Consider the following 23,212-nt stretch of genomic DNA (forward strand, 5'->3'; position numbering starts at 1 on the left):
TTTAAATTGTCAACGAGTTAAGGTGGAACATTTGAGATCAGGTGGCACTTCCCAAGAGATAGATTTTCCTCTTTGAAAATAAGAGATGATTAACATGGACTTTATTACAGGACTTCTGAGATCCTAAAACCTATATTACTCTATTTGGGTGATTATAGATAGGATTACCAAGTCTATGCATTTTTTTCCAGTGCGAACTAACTATTCTGGGGATGATTATACTATGTTGTACATTCAAGAGATAGTTTGTTTGCATGGGGCTCTAGTGTCTATCATATCTGATTGAGGTACGCAACTCTCTTCTTGGTTTTGGTGATTTTTTCAGGGGATTTACGTGCCTAAGTAAACCTTAGTACTTTCTTCCACCCTCAAGCAGATGGGCAAGTAGAGCGCACCATTTAGACCTTAGAAGATATGTTGAGGGCTTGCGTCATAGACTTTAAGGGTAGTTAGGTGGATGATTTGTCGTTGATAGAATTTGCCTATAACAATAGCTACCACTACAGCCCCCAGTTGGCTCCTTTTGAGGCTCTTTATGGAAGGATATATAGGTCACCTATTGGGTGGTATGAAGTGGGTGAAACTCATTTATTTGGGACTGACCTTGTTCATCAGGCAATAGAGAAAGTGAAAGTCTTTAGGGAGTGACTTAAGACAGCTCAGAGCCACCAAAAGTCTTACGCCGATGTTAGAAGAAGGGAGTTGGAGTTTGAGGTTGATGATTGGGTGTTTCTAAAAGTCTCCCCTATGAAGGGAGTCATGCGATTCAAAAAGAAAGGAAAACTTAGTCCTCATTACATAGGCACTTATTAGATTACGAGAAGGATCAGTGGGGTTGCTTATGAGTTAGATTTCTCACAAGTTTAGCTTTTATCCATCCTGTATTTCATGTATCGATACTGAATAAATGTGTTAAAGATCATTCTCTTGTGTTACCTATGGAAGAGATTAATGTAAAAGACTCAGTGTCGTATGAAGAAGAACCCATGACTATCGTAGATCTCCAAGTTAGAAAGTTGAGAAGTAAGGAGATAGCTTCAGTTAAGTTATTATGAAAGAATCATAAAGCAGAGGAAGCTAATTAGGAGTTAGAGAATGACATGCATCCGAGATATACAATTCTCTCTGAATCTGCAGATGATGACAAGGAAGGTATTAGTCCTATCCTACTCATTTTAATTCTTGTAATGATTAAAAATCATGCTAAATGTGCTTACAAACTTCATTTGGGGACAAAAAATCCCAAAGGGGAATAATGTAACACCTTGTATTATTCTTAGTAGTTGTGGGGGTTGATGGTGGAATAGGGTCATGTCTGAGGGGGTTGGGGCTAGGGGTCATTTTAAGAGGGGGTGAACAGGGGAGGGTTGGGAAGGGTATAGGGTATAGGTCAGGTATTAGGGTTGGTTCGGTAAGGGGTGGTATAGGTAGGTGAAAGGTGAGAGAGGATAGGTTGAGGGTAGGGTCTTGGAACATAGAGACCCTTCAGGGTAAGTCTGTAGAGCTGGTGAAGCTTCTTAAGAAGAGGAGGATTAATATTGCGTGTGTTCAAGAGACTACATGGGTAGGGTTAAGGGCTAGGGATGTGGATGGGTACAAGCTATGGTACTCATAGAGTGAGAGGCATCGGAATGGAGTGGGCATCTTAGTGGATGAGGAGCTTAGAGGGCAGGTGGTAGAGATTGTGAGGGTCAGTGATAGGCTGATGACAATTAAGTTGGTCATTGGGGGGTTTACGCTGCATGTGTGTGGTGTTTATACACCGAAGGCGGGCTTGGATGAGGAGGTGAAAGCGAGTTTTTTGGAGGCTCTGGATGAGGTGATGAGAAACGTGCCTAGCTCGAAAAAGATTATCATGGTAGGGGACTTTAATGGGCACATCAGGGTGTTCGCGGGGGTTTTGGTTTTAGTGATAGAAATAGTGAGTGAGTTGCTTTGTTGGATTTTGTGAGGTCCTTTGGGATGGTGGTAGTGAACTCGAGCTTTTCGAAGAAGGAAGATCACATGATTACCTTCTGAAGCGCAATAGCCAAGACTCGAATTGATTTTCTGTTGCTTAGGAAGGGGGATAGGGCTTTTTGTTAGGACTGTAAAGTCATTTCAAGTGAGTATCTTTCAACCCAACATAGGCTTTTAGTAATGGACTTGATAATTAAGAAGATCAAAAAGAGAAGGGTCGGGAAGGGTCAGCCTAGAATTAAGTGGGGAGGCTTCACGCCAATTAGTGCACTTGAGATAGGAGAGAAGGTGGTGGGAATGAGGGTGTAGGCGTGCAGTGGGGATGTGGATACTATGTTAGATAGGGCTACCAGCTGCATCACAGAGACTGCTAGAGAAGTGTTTGGTGTTTTGAGGGGTCAGGCAGGATGACATAAGGGGGACTGGTGGTAGAATGAAGAAGTTAAGAAGAAAGTGGAGATTAAGAAGGGGGCGTATGTTAAGTTGATTAAGATTAAAGATGAAAAGAAGAAGCGGGTGAATAGGGAGGGTTACAAAGTGGCTAGGAAGGAGGCCAAGTTAGCAGTTACGGCTACTAGGACAACAGTATTTGAGAGCATGTATGTGGGGTTAGAGGAGAAAGGCAGGAAAAAGAGATTGTATAGGTTGGCTAAAGCTAGGGAGCGGAAGGGTCATGACCTCGATCAAGTGAAGTGCATTGAGGGGGAGGATGGTAGAGTTTTTTAAAGGATGTTCACATTAAGAACGGATGGGAAGAATATTTTCATGGATTGTTGAATGAGGAGGGGGACAGAAGTATTGAGTTAGGTGAGATGGAGCACTCAGAGAAAAATCAAAATTTCAGTTACTACAGATGTTTTAAGGTTGAGGAGATCAGAGAGGCTATTAGAGGATGCGGAGGGGTAGGGCGACAGGGCCTGATGAAATCTCGATGGATTTTTAGAAGTATACTAGTGGAGCAGGTTTAAGTTGTTTGACTGATCTATTTAAGGGCATTTTCAAGACTGCAAAAATGCTTGAGGCTTGGAGGTGGAGTACGATGATTCCATTATATAAAAACAAGGGTGACATTCAGAGTTGCAACAACTATAGAGGTATTAAGCTGTTGAGTCACACTATAAAGATTTGGGAGAGGGTGGTTGAGTGGAGAATGAGGAGTGTTGTGTCCATTTCAAAGAATTAGTTTGGATTCATGACTGTTCACTCGACGACAGAGGCAAACCACCTGGTGAGAAGATTAGTGGAGCAATTTAGGGAAATAAAAAGAGATTTACACATGGTGTTTGTCGACCTGGAGAAGGCATATGACAAAGTCCCTAGGGAGGTTCTTTGGAGATGCTTGGAGGTGAGAGGGGTCCCGGTGGAGTATATCAAAGCTATTAAGGACATGCACAGTGGAGGGAAGACTCAGGTGAGGATGGTGGGTAGAGACTCATATTATTTTTTGGTCGAGGCAGGGTTGCATCTGTGATCAACTCTCAGTCCATTTCTGTTTGCGTTGGTGATGGATGTGTTGATACAGAGTATTTAAGGTGAGGTGCCTTGGTGTATGTTATTTATAGATGACATAGTGCTGATTGATGAGACGCAGGGGGTATGAATGAAAAATTAGAGGTTTGGAGGCATACCCTTGAATCTAAGGGGTTCAGGTTGAGTAGGTCCAAGAACGAGTATATGGAATGCAAGTTTAGTGACTCGAAGCAGGAGGATGAAGTGGTGGTGAGGTTGGATTCCTAGGATGTTTGTAAGAGAGATAGTTTTAAATATCTTGAGTCTTTGATTTAGGGGAATAGCGAGATTAATGAGGTTGTCTCTAAATGTATTGGAGTAGGTTGGATGAAGTGGAGGCTCCCCTCGGGAGTTTTGTGTGATAAGAAGGTGCCTTTAAAGCTTAAAGGTAAGTTCTACAAAGTAGCAGTCCGCCCATCCATATTGTAAGGTACGGAGTGTTTGCCAGTCAAGAACTCCCATATTCAAAAATTAAAGGTAGCGGAAATGAGAATGTTATGTTGGATGCGTGGCCTTACCAGAGGGGATAGAGTTAGAAATGAGACTATTTAGGAGAAGGTGGGAATGGTATCGGTGGAAGACAAAATATGGGAAGGAAGGCTGAGATGGTTTAGTTATGTGATGAGAGACTAAATTGGGATAGTTTTAGGAGAAGTAGAGGTAGGCCAAAGAAATAATGGAGAGAGGTTATTAGAAATAACATGGAGATGCTACAGCTTATAGAGGATATAACCCTAGATAGAAAGGTATGGAGGTCGCGGATAAGGGTAGAAGGCTAGTGCATGTGTGGGTTGTGACTAGTAGTTAGGGAACTCTTGTGTAGCCGGTTTAGTAACCCTAAAAATGTTTCCTTTGGTAGGAGCAGCTAGTGTATTCTACTACTAGGTGGGTGTCCTTTTCTTATTTCATATTTCCTTTTTCTTATTTTCGTATTGCGCTTATTTTTGTGTCTCTCTTATTTCTATTACTTTTGTTTCTTATTTCTTATTTTCAGTTATGCAACCCATCCTACTTCATGCATTACTATGACCTTGTTAACTATTCTGTATCTTGAGCCGGGGGTCTATAAAAAATAGCCTCTCTACTTCTTTGGAGGTAGCAGTATAGACTGCGTACATTCTACCTCCCCCCAAGATCCCACTTGGTGGGAATACACTGGGTTTGTTGTTGTTATTGTTGTATTATTATTGGCTCGATTCACCTTTTAGTTGCATGCATAGGGGGCTTTAGGCCTGAAAACTTCACCAAGTAATAGGGACGTAGTTATTTTTAAGGCTTCTAAAAATAGAGGATTTTTAACTTGGTATTCCCAACACCGAGATATTAATTTTGAGCTAATTCATGTCCATGGGTGTAAGAAGCATGTCTCAGAGAAGTTTTGGATTTCTTGGACGGGGTTTGGATCATGTTTGGATCAGAAAACCAGAGGGTTACAGCGATAAGGCTATGTCGTGACAATAGTCCCATTCTTATGTTCACCGCATTGCAGTTTCAGAATTCAACTATTGCGATTAGACTACGTTGCGGTAAGCCTTTCGCATCTAGTTTCAAATTTAAATACCTGAGGGGCAATTGGGTCTTTTCCCCCTCAACCCATAAGTTCATAACATGACTTGGGCATCAGTTAGGGAATAATTTTGCCCTTTTTCTCCAATTCAATCTCAAGAAAACCCTCCCATTTCCCCAAGAACAAAAATTCAACTCTTTTTCCCCCAAGTAATCTAGAATTCAAGCTTTCCAAGTTCAAGAACCTTCAAGAAAGAATCAAGATTATGGTTTCATTCCCAAGTTAGGAAACTTAAGGTATGTGGGACTATTCTAAACTCTATGGTTGTAAGTTTTATCGATTTATCAAGTTTAAGGATTTATAATCATGTTTACAAAAAGGGTTTTTGATATTGTTTTGAATAGCATGTATCATGGATTTGTTTTGATGAAAGTATATGTTGTCTTGAACTCCTTTCATACAATTGAATTATTATCACATATATATATATGTTTCTTTTTTAAAAAGTTTAATTGAGAGCATGAATAACAAAACTCCCTCTCCAATCATGATGTCTCTTGATTTCAAGTGTTATGGGTTGTTCAAATGCATGATTTCTGAAAGAAGACTAGAGTATGAATTCCTTACTAAAGTTCATGAATTAATATTGTGTATGACGTGATGAGGGGGTGTTTTATTTTTGTAAATGTTCATTGTGTCTATTGAAAGATTTCATGGGTTTTAAGTAATGCGAACATGAGATGGCCACCATTTGATTGTAATATTGAGAAGAGAGCATTTTTGTGTAAGCTCATATAAAAATCTATAGCAAGACTCTCTCTCACATGATTTTTAATATTTTTGGGTGGTCAATAACTAGTTCAATATGAATGACTTGCAAGTCTGGTATGATGATACCCGGTAATGATATGCCCTTAACATAATAATTATTGAATATTTTAAAAGCATGAAGCATGATCTTAAAGGACTAAAATGGGCTTAATGAGATCTAGTTGGTTACTTGAAGAACGCTTGAGTTCAGATAACTCTAAGCTTGAAACTATGTTTTGCTGATACGGTTTTATGATTTCCTATATTATAGATTGTACACTAGCTACGATCTTATAGAATAGTACAAATTATAGACCCCCAATCTTTGAGGAAAACTTAAATTGGGGGGCTTGGCCACCGAGTCAAGGGAGGAGTCCATATAGCCTATGGATAAGTACATTTGTAGGGTGTACCATCTAACTCAGAAGTATAATGAAGAGTTGAGTCATGATTTCAAGAAATTTTTTTGAAGCTTTTAAGTTATCCCATGTTTTTCGTTTACCTTATGCTAAATATTGTTATAAAATGCTCTCACCTATGTTGTATAAAAACATGTTATTTTGGATTGTTCTACATACCAGTACATTTGTGTATTAACCCCCTATATTTTAGGTTTTGAGACCCAGTCCCGTGATCCCGCTAATCAATAGATCATTATCAGACTTTTTGATTTGGTGAGCCTCCCTTATTTCCGAAGGACTTTTTCCATGTGTTGGTTTCATTTAATTTTAGTTCATGGTTCGACCGGGGGCCCTGTCCCAATTTTAAACAGATTATTGTTTTTAGTTCAGTAGAGACTTCATAGACTTGTTGTAGATGGTTTTGGGTTTCTTATGAACTTATGTTCTGCATTGTTAAGTTGAGATAGTAGAACTGCTATATTTCTAGTTTACTTTCGCATTATTATTGTAGATTAGTTATGCTTATGATTACAAGCTAAGGGGTCTCTTAGGCCTTCATGATTTTGGATGTCTGTCGTGGCCAGGGCCTTGATTTGGGTTGTGACAACATGATTCACAATACCTTGACGATATCATTTATCAATCATTCATGCTTATTGGGTCGTTTCCATAATTCGAAACATCACCAACATGTGACTAGGCAATTCATTTAGACAGTTTCACAAACACCTTATATGTATACATTTAACAAGGCTATTTTCATGGTAGAAATCATCAAGATTAGGGTTACTCAAGACCCTCATGTTAAACCATATACAATAAGCACCAACATATGCAAATCATCATCAATAACATGTATCACACAAGTCTAAGCAAGAAACAACATTATTCATTATTAGGCAACAAAACCATTTTTATTTGATTTTAAAATCACCACGTACACTTACTAATACAAGTGTAAAATACATGGGTTTAGAGTTATTTGAATAGGAGAAGGGATACATGCCTTAAGCAAGATGATCCACCAAGAAATTTGACTCCATCTTGCCACTAGATGCCTACCCTTCAAACCCCAGCCTCCAATCTTCCAAAAAGTTTTTGCGGGAGAGCTTGGGATGTTAGATCTACTGAAAATGTGTTTAAGTAGGCCATATACCCTTATACATTGAGGGGACTTAGGATATAGGGTGCAGGAAATGACCATAAGACCCCTATTTAAAAGTTGAAAATTGGCCATCCAGGTGGGTATGAATTACTTGAGTCAATCATACCCTAGGGTACGAGTGGTACCCTAACTCAAACCTTAGGCTCCACCTAGGTCATCTTTACTGATCTTGATATGAATATACACCCTTGAGTTGTATCCAAAGGGTATGACTCACACCCTAATCATACACAACACTTGTACCAAAAACAATCCACTATACACTAAGTGCCAAGCACCGTACGACTTACCTAGGTACAACTCGTACCCTTGTATACAAGTGGGGGAAGGCCAAGTTGTATAGAGGACAGAATGCTACCCTCCTAGGCTGCTCAAGGTATGAGAAGGGGGGAGGAGTGAATACGACTTGTATCCAAAGGGTACAAGTGGCATGCCCAATCTTACCTTGGACAATATGCTCAAAAACCAAAAATTTTTGCAAGGCCAATATCTTGGGTGTTTCACTCTCCCCTACTTAGGATCATTAATCCTTGAATGACGGGTAAGGCAAACATATCCACAAGGTAACACATTACCACATATCAAACTGACCTTTAACCACATTAGAACACATGGCATACAATAATAATCAGACACGCATCATGATCATTTTCAATCAACCATTCATTAAATTAGCTTTGAGATTCCAATCCATCATTTATCACAGACACTCTATCAATTCAAGGCGTAAGGGCTTAAACCCATTGACTTTCAAAGATATAAAGCAACTCAAGCATTGGGAACTTTAATCCCTTGTCTAACAAAGATATGCATCAATTCTAAGCATCTGGGACTTCAACCCATTGTATATCAAAGACATAAACCAAGTTATGAATACCAACACACATCTCAAGCATAAGTTTCTGAAATGGAAAATAATTGCGGATACTTGGACTTCATGTCCTCTTCCGCCTCCGAATATTGGTTTCTCCATGGAACTTTTACCAAAGCCATCTCTTTTGGGATCAACCTTCAGGTTCTTAAGATAAGAGATGAACCTTCCTTTAGCCACTAAAGAAATTTCTTCCCATACAACGATCAACTCATTAGGGAATTTTAAGCTTGACCTTTTGGGTCAAAAAATCTAAGGAAACATAGCATGAATGCAACCAATCCACCCCCAATTAAAAAAAAACGTAATTAGGTCCACCTCTATCAATCAATAAGACTTTCTTTACTACCAACAGCTATCACGCACCCCTTAGACTTCTTTCAACAGCAGAGCCTCCTACTGGGGTAGAAATAGAAAAAAGAGCCTAAATGACTCAGAACCGAATTTAATATGCACAATCATAGATGGGATCAAACATAAAAAGCAAAGCATACATAATACAGAGAAGGGGTTTTCAACATACCCATAACAATATTCAAAGATGCCTCAGAATCCTGGTGAGTATAAAATGCATCCAAGTGACTTCGGCCATCGCCCTACCAGAAACATAAGTAGAGATAACACCTCTCTGTGCAGGAGTAGATGAAGTAGAAATAGAGGCTCTATCATCCCGAGTATCCACTCGAGAAGGGCACTCTCGCTGCATGTGACTAATCTGACCACAATAAAAACATATGTTCTTCCCCTTCTGGAACTCACCACGGTGATGCTGACCATAAAATCTACAGGGAGGATAGGTTAGATCTGATTGGGCCCCACTTTCTAAGAATCACCACTCAGCCAGTTCTTCCTCTTGTACGACCTACCACTAGACTGTTTGCCCCCACTTAGCTCATAAGGCCAAGACCTTTTACCTTGCCTCTCACTAATCTCACTCTATTTCTTTTTCTCTTCCTCCACTTATTAGATAAACACAACCAACCCATGATTTTCATATCGCTGATCGACAAAGTCGTCTTATTCTCAAGGACTAATTTGGGAGACAGTCCCAAAATGAATTTATGTATCTTAGCTCTCATGCTAGAAACCATCTCAGGAGCATACCTAGACAACTAATGATATCTTAAGGCATACTCATTAACAGATATCGTAAATTGTCTCAAATTCACAAACCCTTCTGCTTTCTATTTCCTTAACTCTTGAGGAAAGAAGCAGTCAAGGAAAGCACTAGAGAAAACTTCCCACTTAGTTGGACTAGCACTACACCTCTAGATATCTCCCACTCTTCGTACCATTATTACGCTATATTCTTCAATTGGTAGGAAAAAAACTCAACACCTTCTACCTATAATTCATGCATAATCTAGAAGATCTTCTCTATTTCATCGATGAAACGTTGGGGATCTTTCTCAACTTTCACACCCATAAATGTAGGAGGGTAAAACTTTATGAATTGGCTAACCCTTGTAGCCTCAGATGATATAACAAAAAAAGCACCATGCCTAAATTAAAAAGGTACCAATTAAGTCAAGAGATTGATAGAGTGACGAAACTCAACATTAGAAGCATCTTCTTGAAGGAACTGAGGAGGAGTGTCACTCTCATAAGAAAGGTTGGTGGGGAAAGGTGGAACCCCACGAGGATAGTCAGATACGATATCCCTAGCCTAGGTCTAAATCCCAGAAGTTAGATGAGCTTCGTCCTCATTGTCCTCAATCGTGACTAAAGAGTTTGCCTAAGTATCAGATCTCCTTGGAGGCATGATCTGGAAGATAGAAAATAAAAATCAGAGGAATCCAAGACCTTAGACTCTATAGCTTGGGATTGAAACACAATAAAGGAAAATATTTCCTAAAATGTCTCATAGCCCCTCTTTTATAAGTATGGCGCACTTCACACACATAAAAGAGACTCTACGCGACACGGTATTATGGACACCCAACTGACCATGAACCTAGGATCTGATACCAACTTAACACACCCTAAAATTAAGCCATGTTGTATAGGAACCTCAAGTCTACATAAATAAGAGGTCTCCCTAAGAACCCAACTTAATCGCATCATCAAACATAAGAGTCAAATAAGTTTTGACCATACAATCACAATAGTAGAAACATACTACCAATCATAACTTAAACAAGTATAAACATTTCATTAGATTTAATAAACTAGTCAATATTCCCAAGTCCACAATCATCCACAATACCTCTATACAAATCTAAAGTTTAAATATATGAATGTGTATCGGGACATGCCCCCGACAGTAGCCAAATATCAAGTATAAAACATAAGGTAAAGATGCTATGAATTATGTGCCTTCTGAAGAATAGAAGCTCACCACTTCAATGTCAAACACAATTTGCCCAAACACTTGGTCACTACAAAGGAAAAGAAGATGAAGCTCTGGCCCCTATACCGTATGGGGACATAACGTCTAGAGATGGTTAGTGGTAGGAGCGTAAGCATGTAACCGGAGGATAAGAATGAAATTGTACATTTGTTCAAATCCATGTCAAACCATCATATGCGATCATATTTACATAAGTGTAGACATATATGAAGATACATGTACATATAGTTACACAAATTGTCAAACCATAGAATAAGTCATAACATGCATTCTCAAATCATTCATTCATGATACATGGAGTAAAGGACTTCCCAACCTTCTACCCTTACATTTTAGCCAAATAGGATTTTTGCTTTACAATAGGCAAGAGGACATGAACCTCGAACCAACACATTTTATATGATAGGCGGAGACGAACAACAAACCAACATACCATATATGGTAAGTGGACAAGAACTAAGAACTGACATACCTCTTACGGTAAGTGGACACAAACCATGAACCGACATACCTCCAATGGTAAGTAGACTTGGACCATAAACCAACACACCTTTTATGGTAAGTGAACTTAAACCACAAATCAACACGCTATGTATAGTAAGTAAACTTGGATTACAAACCAGCACGTCTTGTAGGGTAAGTAGACTTGGAATACAAACCAACACGCCTTGTATGGTAAGTGGACTTGGACCACAAACCAACATACTTTATATGGTAAGTAGACTTAGGCCACAAACCAACATGCCTTTTATGATAAGTGGACTTGGACCACAAACCAATGCACCTCATATGGTAAGTGAACTTAGACCACAAACCAACTTAACTCATATGTTAAGTGGACTTAGACCACAAACCAACTCCTTCGGTGAGTGGACTCAGACCTCAAATCGGCATACCTCCTATGGTAAGTGGACTCAAACCATAAACCAACATATATCTTATATCATTAATAATCGATATTTGGACTCTATCCCTCCTTACTCACGTGTCGACATTTCTACAATTCAACAAATAAGGACTCAAACCCATTTAAATAATTTTGGCCACCAAGGATACATATCAACACCATAGACAACCACATGGTCTTTGCTGACCCAAATTAACCGTTAATCGTATAGATAGGCCAAAGGCCTTTGTTAAAAACGTGATTCAAGTTTGCTTATGGTCACTAAGATCTCTATGAACCAATCATTCCCATTACTATTCTTATACACACCTTTTTATTCAAACATAATTCAAGTTTATGTTTTAGGGACTATGACCCATTTAGCTAACCAACTATCAAGGACAACCACCTACTCCTTGTATGGCTAATAAGGCCTTTACGAACTATTCACCAAGCATTCACATTCATTAACAATATCTTATCTCATTCATTTCCACTAGACCAATACCATAGATACACATTTGACTTTCACAAAGCCATTTAACACTAATCACTTTGATGGACTAAATATCTTGATTCAATTTAATTTACGGTCATCAAGACCCACACAAATTTTTATATTTCATTAGCAAGCTTACAACATATTCTCACCATATTTTAGTTCAACACATTATTCAAATTCAATTTTGTGATTAAGAACTTTAATCCCTTATTAGCCATCTACCAACAAGGTCACCAATTATACAATACATGGTTTACAATACCTTCATGATATCATTTATCAATCATTCATGCTTATTGGGCAATTTCCCTAATTCAAAACATCAGTAACATATGACTAGATTATTCACTTAGACATTTTCACAAACACCTTATGTGCATACCTTTAACAAGGCTATTTTTATGGTAGAAATTATCAAGATTAGGGTTACTCAAGATCCTTGTGTGAAACCACATACATCAAGAACCTACATATGCAATTCATCATCAATAACATATATAAACACAAGTCTAAGCAAGAAAAAACATTATTCATCATTAGGAAACAAACCCTTTTCATTTGATTTCAAAATCACTATGTACACTTACTAATCTAAGTGTAAATACATGGGTTTAGAGTTATTTAACAAGGTTAAGGGTTAAATGCCTTAAGCATGATGATCCACTGAGAAATTTAATCTCTTCTTGCCACTAGATGCACACACTTCAAATCCTATTCTCTAATCATCCAAAGAGTATTTGAGAGAGAATTTAGGATGTTAGATCTACTCAAAATGTGTTTAAGGAGGCCATATATCCTTATATAGTAAGGGGACTTAGGGTTTAGGGTGTAGGAAATGACCACAAGGTCCCTAGTTAAAAGATGAAAATTAGCCGTCTAGGTGGGTATGACTCACTTGAGTCAATTGTACCCTAGGGTACGAGTGGTACTCTAAATCATACCCCAAGCTCCACTTAGGTCATCTTTACTGATCTTGATATGACTACACACCCTTGATTCATATCTAAAGGGTATAACCCACACCCTAACCATACATAATGCCTATACCCAAAATAGTCCACTCTACACTAAGTGTCAAGTACCATACGACTTACCTAGGTATGACTCATACCCTTGTATATAAGTGGAGGGAGGCCAAGTTATGTATAAGATAGAATTTTACCTTTTTAGGCTTCTCAAGGTACGAGAGGGAGGGAGGAATGGGTATGACTATATCCAAAGAGTACGAGTGTCTTGCCTAATTGTACCTTGGACAACATGCTAAAAAACCAAAAAATTTTGCAAGGCCAAGATCTTGGGTGTTTTAGTCATTTTCATGAAGTTGTTATAACTTTTCGAGAAGTATTTTCGTCTCCTGCCACCTAATCCCTGTGACAAGTTTTGAGCTCCAAGATTTTCATACTCCTACACATTATCATATATCTCATCTTAGGGTAAATATATTCTTGATACTCAACTAACTTTTTCAGTTAGCAGACAAATTTAGAATCTGTAAGCTGATACACTCAAGATAAAAATTCATACAAATGCAGTTTATATGGTAATGATAATAATGAAAGCCCCATGAAGTTTCAAAATTCAATATTCAATGTAAGCATTGTGCCACTGACCATGACTATTATAAGCTCCATAAAAGTACATATTCTGAAATCCTAAATTAGAGCTTCAGCAAGCCTCTTTGTAGTTTTGTTCTTGACATCAACATGGATTAATTATCAAGTTTGATGCTTTGGTACAGCCTTGATGTGTTGCGCAAAAGAATTGCCGTTTTAGGTTATGAAACCACCAATTCATAGAATGAGTTTTCCACATTTGAGTTTGTAATAATAGCTTGTCACAAATTCAAGTATATGTTGATATAAAGAGCCATAAATATGTAATGACCAGAAGGATCTCATAATTTATTCTAACACCAAAGATTAAATTGCCTTTTTATCTTGTCATGAAAAGTCTAGATCACTAAAAAATTATTCACAATATGACAAGTATTACTATATTTGTTATGGCCCTATTGTCTAACAAGAGTGCAGAGTCGCATTTTTGTTCAATTAAAAAATATATGTCAATTATAATTAGCAAAGAAATATCAATTCTGAAAGATTGTTGGTTATCCTAGTATTTTTAAGTTCTAACGATACACTATGCTTGAATGCATTTTTTGAGTCTCGCATACCTTAACTTGAATCATGCTTCCAGAGCTCACATACTGACATTTATAGAGAGAGATATAATGCATAGAAAATACCATTTATTTTGAGACCATTCATATCCAATAATATACTGCAGTGATTCTACATGCAACAACTACAACAACATATCTAGCAAAATCACACAAGTGGGGTCTGGAAAAGGTAAAGTGTACGCATAACTTACCACTCGATGAGGTAGAGAGGTTTTTGTTGAAAGACCCTTGGCTCATGTGTTAGTTTTTACTTTAAGTTATGTCATGTTGAAGATGTTCAAGTTTTCTTAAGCACCAACATTGAATAATAGAAATAGTGCATTAGATATATACATGCAAACAAATAAAATATGTCAACCATAAATGTCACACACACACAAACCAATATTATCCATTATGTTTTTAATATTTTTAATTAGAAGTAAAAAAGTATAGGTCCCATAAGGAAAAAGAAGCATCTCAAAGATTTAATTCAGTTGTTTCAAATATATAATCAAATACCTTGGATGCATTCTGTGCATAATGATGGTGCTAAATTAGTACCATGAGTATTAAATTACCCAACATACTCGTGAGACAAAAAAGCAAGGTACCATTACGTGTAATAGACACTTTATGACCGATAGACCCTAGTGCTCTTGTCATTTTCTACAACACCTTCACATATAGCGGGAGCTTTAAGCACCGGGTGTCCTTTTTACTCTAAGGTGAAAAATATAAAAAACAGAGGAAAAGAAAGTAATTTTCTAAAGTTACCATCTAAAAACTTAAGAAAACAAATGGCATACAATATACCATCATTTAAAATAATCTATCAAACTTAAAATTCATCTTCATAATCAGATTTGGACTCTATTACCGAAAAACTAAAAAAGTAGTAGAAGTATTGAGGAAAGTTGGAAAAACTCACTAAAAAGAGGATACCACTTTGAAACCCGAAAGAGTAGAGAACAAGAGATGTATCTGAGCAAATATTCATTACCAAAAAATGGGCACAACCTAGAAAATTCACATTACCAAAAAAATAGTTGAAAAAATCAAAATGAAGATGAAACAAAACTCAACTCTACTAGACTGGACCTCAATTAAAAGTACATGCAATAAAGGAGAATTTATAGAAACAATGTTAGAGACTAAATCTGACCTCTAGGCAAAGAGGTTGCTAATTCAATCATCACTATTCATCTGTGAGTGTCAAATATCTCAATTATTTGGTCAACCCTAGAAATGAAAATTCTTCAAACTCTAATTTCAAAAATGAAACAAAACATCAATATAAATAATACAAAATGATTATTTAAGCATGTATAGCCTATCCAAGAATCTTCATACAGTCTAGCTTCAAAAAATAAGACATTATTTGGCACCATCAAGAACAATACCTTTTTCTCTATGTGAATATTCACTCCTAAGCTTCAAAACATTCGATTGCCCTCACTTTTGAGATTATTAAACCCCTATTTCAAAGTGAAAATCTCAAAATCCTACATTCATGCAACACTTTATCGATGTAAAAAAGTGAAATCAAGCAAATAAAGAACAAAAAAAATAAAGAACAATAACAAGTTGTGCAACAAATGAAGAAGGAAAGACACATAAAGTGATAGGAACAAACTAACAGATGGGTGGTACAAGTAATGTGAATTTACTAGTGTATCCGTCATTGTACACCTAAAATTTTACTTCTTATTAAGTTATATATATATATAGAGAGAGAGAGAGATATTACAATCTTATATATATATATATATATATATATATATATTCATTTTAAATATAATTTATTCATATCTTATACATTCTTATGATTAGTAGTTGATGGATGTATCGACAAAATTTCACATTATTAGCTAAAAAGATTGGAAAGCTATAAGTTGTTAAATCTCTTAATGGTGCTAGGTTGTTCAGACACATCTATGCGGCCTAGGCCCAAAAATAATATTACACCTTGCTAGTATTGGAAAAATAACATAAAGATACACCTTAACATACCATGTTTACACAAATTTCCATCCTTACAAAATAATTACAAAAGTCTCAACTAATTATGTATTTTCTTTGGATGTATTGGGAGATAATTATGTATCTCGACACACCCAAAATAAAAAAAAATTGAGAGCTAATTATGTATCCTTACAAAGAAAAAAATGTATCTTTATTTGATGTATTGTGTACCTCGGTAAATTTAAAAACAAAAAAATATATCGGGGGCTAATTATGTATCTTTACAAAGAAAAAATATATCTTCTTTGGATACATTGAAAGCTAATTATGTATCTTAGCAGATCCAAAATTGAGATTTTCAGTAATTATGTAAAATATCGGGATTTTTTGTAATTAAGCTTCAAACTATCAAGATTTATGTTGTTTTTTCAATAGTATTTTAGGTTGATATAGTCTAATAATTGATATTAGAATCCAGGTTTAGTAGAACGATATATTACCCCATAAGATTCTAAGCTCAGTTCAGTTTTAGTTGCATGCTTAAGGGGTCTAAGGCTTGAAATTTCCACTAAGAGTTGAGGACTTAGTCATTTTTAAGACGCCAAAACTTTTCGGTTTTCATTTGAACCTACTGACCTCGAGATGCTGGTTTTTGAATTGAAATATGTTTAGGGTTGTTAAAGGCATGTCTCAGGAGAATTTTGGGATTATCAGATGGGATTCGAGGTGTATTTGATAGCGGAGATAGAAAGCCCTAGCGATAGGCCCATGGCGCACTGGTGCTAACCCTATGATAGAGTCTGTGGTGTAGGGGTGGCTCCCCCAGAGTAAGATACGCGGCGCGCTGCCACTCCCCCAGAGTGGGGTCAGCAATGTGCTATGTTGTACGTCCAGCTTCTTGGTTAATGAGATCAAGGGGCAATTGGGTCTTTTTCCCTCAACCAAAGTCGTCCATAACATGATTAGGGATATTCATAGGGGAATTATTTACCCCTTCCTCTATAAAATTCTCACTAAAAACCCTCCTTATTCCCAAGAATAAAATCCAAGCTCCTTTCCCTAAGAATCCAAGAGTTCAATCTTCCAAGTTCAAGCAATCTTTATGAATCTAGCTATTGAGGTATGTGGGGTATTCATCAATGGATTCCTTTCACCCATTGAGCCCAAAAACCTTCTCTTTGATTTTAAGTATGAATTTTTTCTTCATTATGGAATTTCACATGGTCAAGATGAATTTCATCCATGTTATCCCTTGGTAATTTAAATTTAATCTATGTCTACATATGATTCCATGTAAACTCGGGTATGGAATGTTCGAATTTTAAGTTCTTATGTATATTTAAATTGAGTCCTTGTTAACTTATCTGATTCATGCATTAATCCAAGTGTGTATATTATTTTGTCAAGCTTAACTCATTCCCATAATTTCAATTCATGAAATTCGTCAGCTTAATGAGATGTCTTAAGTTTGGGTCCTTGAATTATGAAGTTATATCACTATTTTAGCATTGTTATAACATTTAGTAATCATTCAGTGATGGGGGGTTATGAACACCCGATACCTATGTGTTTCCATGATTTTTGTTTCCAAGAAATAAATTAGTCAGACCATGATTTTTAGTACCATATTTAGAATATCATATTCATGCCGAGCATTTACAAGTATCATATTATGTCATGTTAAAAAACCTAATAATACCAGTGTCATTCAGTTGGGAGTAGGATTTAGCACCTAGTAAATGCAGGAATGGAAACTCCCCTATCAGTTTAGGCAGAGTCATTAGCAGAAGTCCCTAAATTCCAGAACTACGTAGCCAACATAGGATATGAGGGGTCATCCATTATTCAAGACTAGACTTCCTCTCAAGGGTCACCCGTCAGTTTAGGCTTGACAGTCTGGTCCTTCGGGAAATAGATTAGAGTATCCATACAGCCATGTATTAGTACTCGTGGCACAGTACTGGCACCCTTTCAACTGGGTTATAGGTTGGACCCCAATTAGCTCAGATTGGGGCATGTCTATTACATGATAGCTCCCACAGTTTTAGCAAATACTCAGTCTATACAATTTTAGGTCTTATTGACCAAGTAATCAGATTTTTAGTTATTCAGATATCAGTTATTCAGTCATTTAGACCATTATAGTACATGTCTTTTCTTGGTTTTGCATTCTCAATTTTTCATATTTATGCATCCATGTTAGTTGCTATATATATTTCTAGTTATTCCTTACCCCATGTACCAGTACATTTAAAGTACTGATCGCATACCTTTCTTTGTGCTATGTTGTTTTATAACATAGGATCGGATGCACAATTTCTCAAATATCCCTAAGCAGCTCAACAGTTCCCTACAGCAGTAGTGGTGAGTCCTCATCCATCGAGGATGTGATATGTTATTTTATTCATTTCAGATTTAGTATGATTTAGTTAGTAGGAGTTTGTTGGGGGTTTGTCCCATAAACTCTTTATGTTTTAGAGGCTTTCTAATAGATAGTCTAGTTTTCCAGTGTTTATCAGATACTTCAGACATGTCTTTTATATATTGTTATATTCAGATTGATAGTTCCTTATTGGTTTTTCTTTCACATATATTATTTACTTTTATCTTATTTAATGCTCATTGCAGGTACCAAACCATGGGTTATCTTAGGGACACTTGTGGCCTTAAGCATTGTGTCGCATCTAAGGGGTAGCCTCGGGTTGTGACAAAACTTGGTATCAGAACCTAAGATTTTAAAGTGTCCTAGGGTATTTGAAAGTCGCGTTGTGTAGAGTCTTGTGCATGGGTGTGAAGCATTCCACACTTATGGACATGAGGCTATGAGACATTTTAGGAAAGTTTCCCTTCTTTCAGTAGTCATGTCATTCAAAAAAGCATGAGAATTTCCTCTTTATAACTTATCTTTTATTCCATTTACAAATAATGCCTCCTAGAAGAAACATTGGAAAAGGAATGGGGATCAACCCGCACCACCACCTATTCAGAAAGATCCCCAAACAACTATGTTTCTCATGCCTAGTTCAAGGATGTTTTCACAACCTTGGCCCATTCTGTAGCTACTCGGACCAATCAGCAAGTTTTTTCCCTAGCCAATCTGGTGATGAATATGGCTGTATCTAAGTTCTGAGACTTTAACTAGATGAATCCCCTTACGTTTTATGGTTCTAAGTCTGAAGAGGATCCACATGAGTTTCTAGATAGAGTGCAAAAAGTGATGGACATCATGGGTGTCACTTCAAATGAGAGTGCAGAGTTGGATGCATATCAGTTATAGAGAGTAGCTTACAGCTGGTTTAAGTAGTAGAAGGAAAACAGGGGTGTGGAAGCAGAGTCTATGGAGTGGAAGGAGTTTTCCACGGCCTTCCTAGACAGGTTTTTCCCACTAGAGTTGAATAAAGAAAAGGTTCAAAAATTCATAAACTTAAAGCAGGGAAGTATGAGTGTGAAGGAGTAATCGCTCAAGTTCACTTAGTTGGCAAGTTATGCTCATTCGATGGTGGCTGATAATAGGTCAAAAATAAGTAAGTTTGTATATGGTGTATCTAATAATGTGGTTAAGGAGTGTAGGGTCACCATATTGTTTAAGAAAATGGATCTATCTAGACTTATGGTTCATGCTCAGCAGATTGAGAAGGAGAAACTTAAGAAGAAAAAAAGAGAGAATAAAAGTCCAGAATAGGTAGTTTGAAATTTTCTCAGCCAAGGTCAGAAGGTGGTAATCATTCTCAATTTTTCTAGAAATTTTCAGCCCAACTTTATCTTTAGCCAGTGCGCTAATGCCTAAGTTCAGACAGGATAGTTGGGATAGAGTGTCAGGTTTTAAGTCTCAGGGTAGTGTGGGCAGTGGTCGTACCAATCTGCACTGTATAAAGTGCAGTAAGAATTATTAGGGTGAGTGTAGTGCTGGTAGTGATAGGTGTTTTGGGTGTGGAAAGTTAGGCCATAGGATTCGAGAGTGTCCAGCGATTTCTAAGAGGGGTAGAAATGATCGCCAGTAGGGCTACATGAATTCTTCAGCAGTACCGGTCGGTTGCCCAACTCATCAAGGCGTCACTTTTAGTTCCACCAGTGGGCAACGCCAGAATAGACTGTATACTCTCCAGACTTAGCATGATCAGTAAAGTTCCCCCGATATGGTTATGGGTACGTTACAAGTCTTTCATTTTTATCTATATGCATTATTTGATCCTAGAGATTTACTTTGTTTTGTGACTCTTTACATAGCTGTAGACTTTGGTTTTAGTCTCAAAATATTAATATAGCCTTTCTCAGTGTTTACCCTCGTGGATAAGTCTATTGTAGCCAGACAGATATACAGAAATTACCCTGTCACAGTGTCTCAAAAAATTTCCTCAGTTGATCTTGTAGAGTTGGAGATGATTGATTTTGATGTCATTCTCGGCATGGATTGACTCCACTCATGTTATGCCTCAGCCGATTATAGAAATAGAATTGTTCAGTTCCAGTTTTCTAATGAGCCAGTTATCGAATAAAGGGGTAGTACTTCAGTGCTTAAGGTCCAGTTTATTTCCTATATTAAGGAAAGACATATGATATCTAAGAGGTGTATTTACCATCTTTTCTTAGTCAAGGACTAAAATTTTGAGACTTCGATTCTTGAGTCAGTTTCAGTAGTAAGGTAATTTCTAGATCTATTTCCCAAAGATATTTCTTGAATTTCTCCCAAAAGGGAAATTGACTTTGGAATAGATCTCTTTTTAGACACCCAGGTTATCTCTATTCTACCCTACAAAATAGCTCTAGCTGAGCTTAAGGAATTAAAGGAACAATTGAAGGATCTCTTAGATAAGGGCTTCATCAGGCCTAGTATTTCCCCATAGGATGTTCCAGTTCTATTCGTGCATAAGAAATATGGTTCTCTTAGAATGTACATCGACTACTGTCAGTTGAACAAAGACACCATCAAGAGTAAGTGTCCTCTCCCCAGAATTAATGACTTATTTAACCAACTTTAGGGTGCAAGTTATTTCTCTAAAATAAAGCTCAAATTCGATTATCATCAGCTTAGAGTCAGAGAATATGACATCCTGAAAATAGATTTCAAAACTCAGTATGGTCACTTTGAATTCCTAATTATGTCTTTTATACTAATAAATGTCCCTACATTTTTCATAGACTTGATGAACAGGGTGTTCAAGCAGTACTTGGATATGTTCATCATCGTCTTTATTGATGACGTCCTTGTCTACTCTTGTACTGAGAATGAGTATGCAAACCATCTAAGAGTTGTATTGCAAACCCTTAGATATTATCTGTTGTTTGCTACGTTCAGCTAGTGTGAATTCTAATTGAGATCAGTAGCTTTGCTTGGTCACATAGTTTTTGGTAATGGCATTTAGGTTGATCCTCAAAAGACCAAAGCAGTGAGAAACTGGTCTAGACTCGTCCCTTTATCATATCAATAGTTTCATGGGTTTGGCTAGCCATTATAGATAGTTTGTTAAAGGGTTTTCTTCTATTAATTCCCCCATGTCGAAGCTAAGCCAAAAGAAGGTTAAATTTCAGTGGTCAAATTCCTACGAGAAGAGTTTTCAGGAGTTGAAGACTCGACTTACTTCCACACTATTCTTAACTTTTCTAGATGCCACAGATAGGTTCGTAGTTTATTATGATGCTTCTAGAGTTGGTCAGGGTTGTGTACTGATATAGAGAGGCAAGGTTATACCCTACTCCTTTAGATAGCTTAAGCCCCATGAAAAGAATTGTCTGACCTATGATCTTGAGTTGGCAGTGATTGTTTACCTTGAAAATTTAGAGGCATTATCTTTATGGGGTTCATGTTAATGTGTTTATAGATCACAAGAGTTTACAATATGCTCACATAGAAAGACCTAAATCTTTGCCAGAGAAGATAGGTTGAGTTGTTGAAAGATTACGGTATGAGTGTGTTGTATCAACCGAGCAAGGCCAATGTAGTGGCAGATGCCCTTAGTAGATTGTCTTTGGGTAGTGTTTTCTTTGTCGAAGGTGATAAAAAGGATTTAGTCTATAAGGTTCATCAGTTTTCTAGATTAGGAGTTCAGTTGGTTGATTCAGCCGAAGGAAGTATATGGGTTCAGAATGGATCGGAATCTTCATTGATTGTCGAAGTAAAAGAAAAGCAAGACAGGGATCCTAGTTTGGTTAAGTTGAAGGAGACGATTAGAGATCAAAAGGTAGAGGTTTTCTCCTAAAAGGTAGATGGTGTGCTTCATTATCAGGAAAGGTTATGTGTTCTATATGTTGATGGTTTAAGACAGCAAATATTAGCAGAAACGCATGGTGTGTAGTATTCTATTTACCCCAGAGCCACTAAGATGTATCGTGACTTGCAGGAAATCTATAGGTGGAGTGGTTTGAAGAAAGATATTATAAAGTTTGTGACTAAGTGTTTGAACTATTAGTAGGTTAAGGTTGAGCATCAAAGGCCTAGCGGTACACTTTAGGAGTTTAGCATCCTCACTTTGAAGTAAGAGGGGATGAATATGGATTTTGTGACAGGATTGGCTCATACGCATCATCATTGGGTCATTATAGATAGAATGACCAAGTCAGCCTATTTCTTGCTAGTTCAAACTTCATATTTAGTTGAGGACTATGCTAGACTCTATCTCAGGGAGTTGGTAAAATTGCATGGGGTTTCATTGTCTATCATTTCAGACAGAGGTACTTAGATTACCTCACATTTTTTGAAGGACTTCCAGAAGGATCTTGGTACCTAAGTTCATCTCAGTATGGATTTTTATCCCCATAAAGATGGTCAGGTAGAGAGGACCATTCAGACCTTAAAGGACATATTGAGGGAGTGTGTTATTGACTTTAAAGGTAGTTGGGATAACCATTTACCTTTAATAGAGTTTGCCTATAACAATAGTTATCACTCCAGTATTTAGATGGCTCCATTTGGGGATCTCTATGGGAGGGCATATAGATCTCATATTGGTTGGTTTGAAGCAGGTGAGGCTGCTTTGATAGGGCCATATTCGATATTTGAGGCAATGGCGAAAGTTTATTAATTCGAGTGAGGATGAAGATAACCCAAAGTCCTCAGAAATCTTATGTAGATATGAGGGGAAAGGATCTTGAGTTTGATGTTTGTGACTCAATCTATTTGGAAATTTCA

The sequence above is a fragment of the Capsicum annuum genome, chromosome 7, assembly GCF_002878395.1.
Source record: "Capsicum annuum cultivar UCD-10X-F1 chromosome 7, UCD10Xv1.1, whole genome shotgun sequence".
Classification (NCBI taxonomy): domain Eukaryota; kingdom Viridiplantae; phylum Streptophyta; class Magnoliopsida; order Solanales; family Solanaceae; genus Capsicum; species Capsicum annuum.